Consider the following 8,482-nt stretch of genomic DNA (forward strand, 5'->3'; position numbering starts at 1 on the left):
TTGTCTGTCTGTCTGTCTGTCTGTCTGTCTCTCTGTCTCTCTGTCTGTCTCTCAGTCTTTGTCTATCTATCTAATACGTTTTTATTGTTATTTAGTTTTGCAGCACTATTTTCCACTTTTTCTTTGACCCTTTGGCCAAAAACTACACACACATGCAAATGCAGATGTGAATTCTTGGCCAATGCATTTCAAGCTCACATTTTGGAATGCAGCAATGCATGAAATTGAGCTTCAGTAGCCAGAAGCATTCGCTACTGCACCTTTAAATTCTCTGTATGTTTTGTAAATACGGTTGGTCATACTGTATGTTCTCATGTCATTCTCATTTTCCTTGACGTCTAGGGTTGGGTATCGTTTGAATTTTATCAATTCCGATTCTGCTTATCGATTCCGATTTTTTTTCGATTCCCAGTTTCGATTCCAATGTGATTAAATAATGATATCAAGCATTTATCCTGTGTCTCTTATTTGCAAACCATTTATTGGAGTTGAATACCATGAACAAAAATCAACAGACTACATTAAAACTGGACTCTTTAAGAGCTGTTTGTGTGCAAAATAGAACTGCATGATTCTGAATAAATTGAGACAGATGAACAGATGAACCAAGTGATCACAACATTGATCGCACACGTCAAAGGTTGAAGAATGAAACAGACGAATCATTGTAATTTAGGAATAGAATCACGTTGGTGTTTGAATCGTGCTCGCAATCTTTAACGATCTATTAAATTCAAGTGCTTTGTCATGTTGGTGGTGACACCTCTCTTGCAACATGTTTAGCTATCACAGATATCATACTTAGCTTTTTTGGCTTCTGATCGCAAATGCAGCCAAACTTTGGAGCGCTTAGATTAGCGAGCAAGGTCCTGGCAGATCGCTAGGTCCGGTCCTCACAGATGAAGAAAATAAAAGCGCATAGGAATCGATAGGCGGAATCGAAATTTTAATTTGACAACAAGCAGTGGATTCCCGACCTTAAGTATCCGATTCTGGAATCGGAATCAAATGTAAAAATATTAATTAGATATGTAATATTAAATACAGTGTTGGGGAAAGTTACTTTTAAAAGTAATGCATTACAATATTGCGTTACTTCCTACAAAAGTAACTAATTACGTTACTTAGTTAATTTTTATGGAAAATAATGTGTTACGTTACTTTTGAGTTACTTTTTAAATCTGGGCAGGGCTTGCTTGTTTGTTTTTAATATAAAAAAGTTCTTCTTTTACAAATGTAAAAGCCCTTTTCACAACAGAAGTGAAATGAATACGTCTCAGGCTGAAGGAAATGCAAATTCACGTCTGTACAGTAGAGGGTGCAGCTCAAACAAATCGCATGAAGAATGTGATGCAGGAGAATAAAGTTCAACACTATTCAGCAATAACAAAAATGAAACAAATGTGTCATTTTTGCTTATTAGTATGGTTGAATTAGATCATCGAAGGTCAGTAGCAAAGACATTGGTTAATAAAATGGGATTAAATACATAAATGATATTTGTCTTATTTAACATATTTAATTATTGCAGGTTTATATAATATTCTGAGTTTGCATTTGACTGTTTTTATTCATTTTGAGGAATACTGAATCTGTTTTTGTGCAGTGAGAAGAGTAAATAATGTTCATATTTAGTCTAGAACTACAGTAACATCACAGCGCACACAACGCCTCTGCACTTACTCCCGATTTCTCTCAACATGGCAACACGAGAGCTGTCAGTCAAGACATGGGAAACAAAGTAACTTGCGTTACTTATTTGAAAAGGTAACTCAGATATTTCCTTCTAAATTAAAAAGTAATGCGTTACTTTACTAGTTACTTGAAAAAAGTAATCTGATTACGTAACTTGCGTTACTTGTAATGTGTTACAACACTGACAACAAGTATCCGATTCCTGACCTGAAGTATCCGATTCTAGAATTGGAATCGATTTTCGATTCCCAACCCTATTGTTGCCTCCCTTAAAGTCAACATGACATGAAAAAATTGACCCCATTTACTTTCTTGACAGGCTCGTAATATCGGTCCTGTTATTTTACATCACTTGCATCTTCTGACACTTTGATTGTGGACACCTACGGTTCTTCAATGTCATCGTGTCCAGCGTCAGAAGTGCATCCACAACCCCTAATACAGTTCTGAAGCGGTTATCGATGTTAATATAACCACATCCATGACTTCCTTCCGTCTTAATACCAGCAGAGCAAGCCCTGCAGTCGTTTAAGTTATGAAGAGCTGAAACCCAGACACATTGCTTTTTTTGACGCTTTATATGGTTTTTTTTTGTAATCTACTGAGGTGCAGAGATGAAAAAGGAGTGAACGTGGGAGTTTCAGCATCTCACTGAAATGAAAAGATATTTTAGAGCACCTTCCTGGTGCCAAAACACAGTAAAACAAATGCTGGTGTATGTGAGTTTCACTAAAGTAATGTTTTATGAGGAAGTGTTTTTTATCTTGAACACCAGGCCGTGGACTACGAGAGGCGAAGCACCTACTCTCTCGCGGTGGAGGTGCAAAACCCAAACGTGGACTCGCGGTTCCTCAGACGAGGTCCGTTCAAGGACCGGGCAATGGTGCGCATCACGGTTCTGAACGCAGACGAGCCGCCGAAATTCTCCCGCTCGCGGTACCGGCTGGATGTGTCGGAAAACTGCCCTCCGGCATGCGTGGTGGGAAGAGTGGCCGCCGTGGACCCGGATACAGGCCTCAGTAACAACATCAAGTAAACACTATTTTTTCACCTTGTTTATGCAATATGACTTGCTTTTATCTAGTCATACATACATGTATGGGTGAATCTCACAAGAACACATTGGTCACTCCAAAATCAATGCAAACGTATTTTCTATACAGAAAATGAGTTCGTTTATTTGCTTTGTTTTTAGGAGAGTCCCATTATTTTGCATTGTGACCTTTTCATGATAATGAAGCGAATCACCCCCAAATTCTTATTGCCATAATGTATTATTTATTTATTTATTTTTTTTCATTATTCTTAATGTTGATGCTCAGATCTAATTTCTTTAATATGGTAATTTTGCAATGTTTTTAATTAAAATTTATCAGCATAATTTAAAGGCAGCACATATTAAGCAAATACTACTATGTGTTTCTTCAGATGCGGCTACTTTTATATGCCAGGGACTTTTGAAGGCCACATTAAAACAGAAAATTACATTTTGGAAACATTTTTAGCATGTCCTTCAAATTTAGCATGTCCCTGTTTTCAAATTAATTTTATTTATATACTTTTTTTTATTATTTACCATATAAGTTCCAGACCCAGACTTTTAATTTTTGACTTCAAAAATATGAAAATTAATGATTGAAAAATGTATTCTTTTAAAACCAGATCTAAACAAAGAGCCATATCTATATTTGTTAATTTTATAAATTATGACTACCAAGGCATTAGTAAAGAGCTTGAGATAAAATATGAAACATGTACAAAGAAAAATATATTTTAAAACAGAATATTTTAGTGTGCATTATTTCCAGTTAAGATGTAATTTTGTCAAATTATGCAAAAATAAAAGTGTGTAATAATAGGAGTGAAAATAATATTTCATTGTATTTAGGACAAAATTAAATTTTTTAATTTAGGAGTTTATTTAGGATAATGATTATACAAACAAAATGTAATTACCACCATAGATTGAGACTGTGTGTGTGTGTGTGTGTGTACCTGTTTTTCTATTCTGGTGAGGACTTAAACCTGAATACACACAGACTCATGGGGACTCGTGTCACGGTGGGGACCTAAATTGAGGTCCCCACGGGTAAACAAGCTAATAAATCACAGAATGAAGTTTTTTGAAAATTTAAAAATGCAGAAAGTTTCCTGTGAGGGGTAGGTTTAGGGGCAGGGTTGGTGTAGGGCAATAGAATATACGGTCTGTACAGTATAAAAACCATTACACCTATGGAGAGTCCCCACAAGGATAGCTGACCAGACGTGTGTGTGTGTGTGTAGTAATGTTTTTAATATACTGTAATGTTTTTTACAGTTCTCTTATGCTCATATAGGCTGCATTTATTTGATCGAAAATACAGAAAAATACAGTAATATTGTAAAATATTATTACAATTTAAAATAACTGTTTTCTATTTTAATCTAACAATATGAGTCTTTATTATCACCTTTTATCAATTTAACACATCCCTGCTGGATAAAAATATTAATTTCTTTCAAAATAAATACTGACCCCGAACCTTTGAACTGTAGCGTATATTGTTACAAAAGATTTCTACTTTGAATAAATGCTTTTCTTTTTTAACTTTTTATTCCTTAAAGAATCCTGAAAAAAATCATCACGGGGTCCAAAAAAATATTAAGCAGCACAACTGTTTTCAAGCAGCAAATCAGCATATTAGAATGATTTCTGAAGGATCATGTGACACTGAAGACTGGAGTAATGATGCTGAAAATTCAGCATTGTCATCACATAGATTCCTTGATTTTGGGGTGAAATATCACAAGGACATCGTCTTAACAGGTTTTTGTGAGTTTTACCCACACAGCACATACAGTTTTTACATTATTAGTTAAAAAAACTCATATTGCATCATGTTTCTGTCTGCCAGGGGAAGCATGTGGGCTGTTTCCACTTAACCTGCTCCGTTTCACTTGCTTAACTGGCTTATTGATGCACTGGATCCTTTATATCTTCTAATCTGTCTGCCCTCCTTCTTTTATTCCTGTCCATTTCTTCTCAGGTACTCAATTGATCCCGAGTCGGACCCCGAGGCGCTGTTCCGTATCGCCTCTGACAATGGCCTCATCACCACCACCGTGGAATTGGATCGGGAACAGGAGCAATGGCATAACATTACCGTCATCGCCACACAGAGAGGTACCAGAACTCCTCTGCACCGCCGCTGCCCTTAAAGGCACATCGCATCAATTCTGAGCGCCTGACAATTTCACACAGGTAGCAGCGTGTAATCGGCCCACAGGAAGGCTATTACTTCTGTGGCGGCCGTGGACATGAAAGCTCATGGCAGAGACACGCGCGGACAGAAGTGGAAGAGAAAGGGATAATACTGTAGAATGAAAAGTGGAATTGCTTTTGAGTCCGGTCCACCCCAGCTCAAGGTCGCCTGTTTGTGCTTCCCGTTGGCCCTCGTAAAACACTATCTTGCATCCTCAGAAGTCACTCTGAGTCTTTAGTGGATTTGTTCAGCTTATATTCAGTAATTACTTTCATATTAGACAGACGCTCTGAGTGCGATAAGTGTGCTTCTGTTATGGCTTTATGTAATGTCATGAACATCAGATGACGTTCGGGCCACTTCTGCTCGTGATGTAACGTTATGTCCCAAAAGAGCAAAGAGCGTATGGAGAACAGTAAGGAGACAGATTGGAGTTAACTTCTGTTTCATGGTCAGTAAGATTTAGCTGACCTACTTGCGGCTTAAAAGCTTTTGATTTCTAACTTTCTTTGCTTTTTATTTATATATATATATTTTTCTGTTTCTTAGACAGCCCCAACCAAGTCACCAGGGTAGCGGTTGCCATAGAGACGCTGGACCTCAATGACAACGCCCCCGAGCTGGACCGACAATACAACACGGCCGTGTGCGACTCCAGCGCTGCTGGACAGGTCGGTGATCTTTGACCCTTTAAAGCCTGCAGAGGAAAGAGTCTGTGAATAATGAAGCACGGTCCGCTTTAAAAGATTATTGTGGCCAAGAAGCATCCACAATGGAAGACAACCAGACAGAAATTATGTGCAATTTGTGTGGGAAAAATGAGATACTCGAAAAAATTCAAATACAATTTATTAAAAAAATATAAAATAAAATATATAAAAATAAATATGAAACAAACACATAAATACATTTATTAAAATAACTGCGGTATACCTCTCATTTGTTTTTGTCTTTGGGTTAAAAAAAAATGGAAGACAACCAGACAGAATTTATGTGCAATTTGTGTTTAGATTAGCTGAAATAAATGATATAAAAATAAAGTAAAATATATACAAATATAAAATAAATTACAAAAATAAAACATTGTTAAAATAAACAGCAGTACCTCACAAGTGTTTGCATTAGTTTAATTTATTTATTGTTTGTTTGTATTATTGTTATTATTATTTGTATTTATTTATGTATTTATTTGCACATTGGTGTTTTATCATTGGGTTGTATAAAATTATGAATGGATGTTGTCTCTTGTCATATTGCTTTTATATTAAACAAAAAACTATTTGTGAATAATAATAATTATAATGATAATAATAATAATTTATTGGACATTTTATTTGGGCTGTGTGCCTAGCAACACTTCTTAACCACATTAAAATTTATAATACATGTCATCTTGTGTCATATTGGTTTTAGAATACGGTGGCAAAAGCAATATGATAAACACACACACACACACACACACACACACAGACACAGAAAACATGTTGAATATATTGGAAAAAACTATTCTTCTTCCAAGTAATATAAATGACTGAGATGCTTGATCCTGATTGGTCAATGGCAGCATTCTGTATTAAAATATTAAAGTAAAAAAAAAAAAATGTATATAACAATTCAATAAAATATATAAAATAAAATATTAAATATAAAATAAAAAGATGGGAAAATAATAGACAATAAAAAACAAGAAGAATAAAATTATTCAAATAAACAGTAGTATACCTCTTAAGTATTTGTGAATATTATTAATAATAATTATAATTTGTTGCACATTGGTTTGTGTGCTTAACAACAGCCCACAGCAAAATTACTAATGCATGTCGTCTCTTGTCATATTGGCAAAGCAATTTAATAAAAGACACCAGTGTTCAATAATAAACAATTCTTCTGGAATAAACAAATCTGAGATGCTTATTTCTGATTGGTCAATAGCAGCATTCTGCAATAAAGTAATATATTGCATAATTAATCGCTGCTCCAGGCAACTGATTTCCTACAATAGCTGTGGCATATTCAAATCATTTACTTTCCCATCATGATTGCATGTCCATTGAATATTTATGTGGCAAGTAGCCACATAATAAGTAGAATTATGTGCAGTCAGCTGGACGTTTATGCTCAATAAATCCCTTCACCTATTTCTGATCACTCTGTCAGGGTTTATTTTACAATACTCATCAGCTGACCGATCAATTATATTACTTTCTGCATTTCTGAGGGAAAAGTGACCCTGCATGCTACGCTTTAAATAGATTCGTTCACCAAAGGCATTTCAGAAAAGCAGATTTCTATAAGCGACTGATATTGACGCAGTGCACAGTGAGTCGGCCCAAACATGACGTGGCGTGTTAGACTGCTAATCCTTTATCCGTTCAACAGCAGAAAACTGTCTTATTTGCGCAAATCACCGTATCAGTCTTTCTTCATTTGCGTTTCAGGTGGTGCAGGTGATTCGAGTGACGGATAAAGACCAAAGCAGCCACAACTCTCCTATCCACTTCAGCATTCCCGCAGAGTCCAGCAGCGCGCTCAACTTCTCCATCAGAGAGAGGGGAGGTGCGCTCGCTTCTCCTGTCATCCATCCGTCTTTTCTTCCCCATCAGTTTTCCTCATCTCCCTCCCGGTCTCTGTCCAGACATATATCCTCCTTCATTACGCTCATCCATTTATCTTTTTTGTCACATTCTACTCCGGTGAACACGGCAAACTCCCTTCTCTGTGCTCCGGCAATCCGTTCCTTCGTTTCGCTCATTTGTCCTGTCCGCCGCTTCAATCTGCTGATTTCTAATTTGCTTTCAGGAATGGCTCACCCCAAAATTAAAATGTATTCATCATTCATGTCTGAATAAACCCGTATGCTGTTATTTTTGCAGTGGAACACAAAAACAGAAATGAGGAAGTCTTGAGTAAAGAAGATATCTCCATAATATATTATAGACAAAACTAATTATAGTTTTTATAATATATTATTTATTTTTCAATTATAATTTATAAATGTAAGCTATATAAATGTTTGTATATATGTGTGTATTATTATTATTATTGTGTGTATAGATATGTTATAAAAATTTTATATTTATTATAATTTATATTTATTAAATATTAAATTTATGATTATTATATTATGAAGAACATATACATATTTATTATAATATTATAAATATAAGCTATATAAATGTGTGTATGTATTACTATTGTGTGTGTATAGATTTTATAAAAATGTTATATTTATTATGATTATAGATTTTTTTATTATTAATTATGATATTACTAAGAACATATATTTTTTTTCATATGTATTATATTATTATATATTTGTTATATGAAATGATCTGGGCTGCGTTTCCCGAAACCTTCTTAACGCTACGTCGTTCGTAAGTTATACCTTAAGTTGTACCTTCACGTTAATACGTGTTTCCCGAAGTGTTCTTAGTTAAGTATACCTTCCGTAAGTCATTCGTTCGTAAGGTTAGTCTGGACCCTTCTTAGCTATACCTTATCGCTGTTCACAGTTCACTCCGCTAGTGGCCACCACTGTGCAAAAA

The 8,482-nt window shown here is 35.3% G+C and overlaps 1 pseudogene; it reads left to right on the forward strand.

Moving 5' to 3' along the window:
* LOC107714970 (cadherin-11-like) overlaps window positions 1-8,482 on the forward strand; it is a 93,600-nt pseudogene that overhangs the window by 74,062 nt on the left and 11,056 nt on the right.

Source organism: Sinocyclocheilus rhinocerous, unplaced genomic scaffold (genome assembly GCF_001515625.1).
Source record: "Sinocyclocheilus rhinocerous isolate Xijiao unplaced genomic scaffold, SAMN03320098_v1.1 scaffold28, whole genome shotgun sequence".
Taxonomy (NCBI): Eukaryota; Metazoa; Chordata; class Actinopteri; order Cypriniformes; family Cyprinidae; genus Sinocyclocheilus; species Sinocyclocheilus rhinocerous.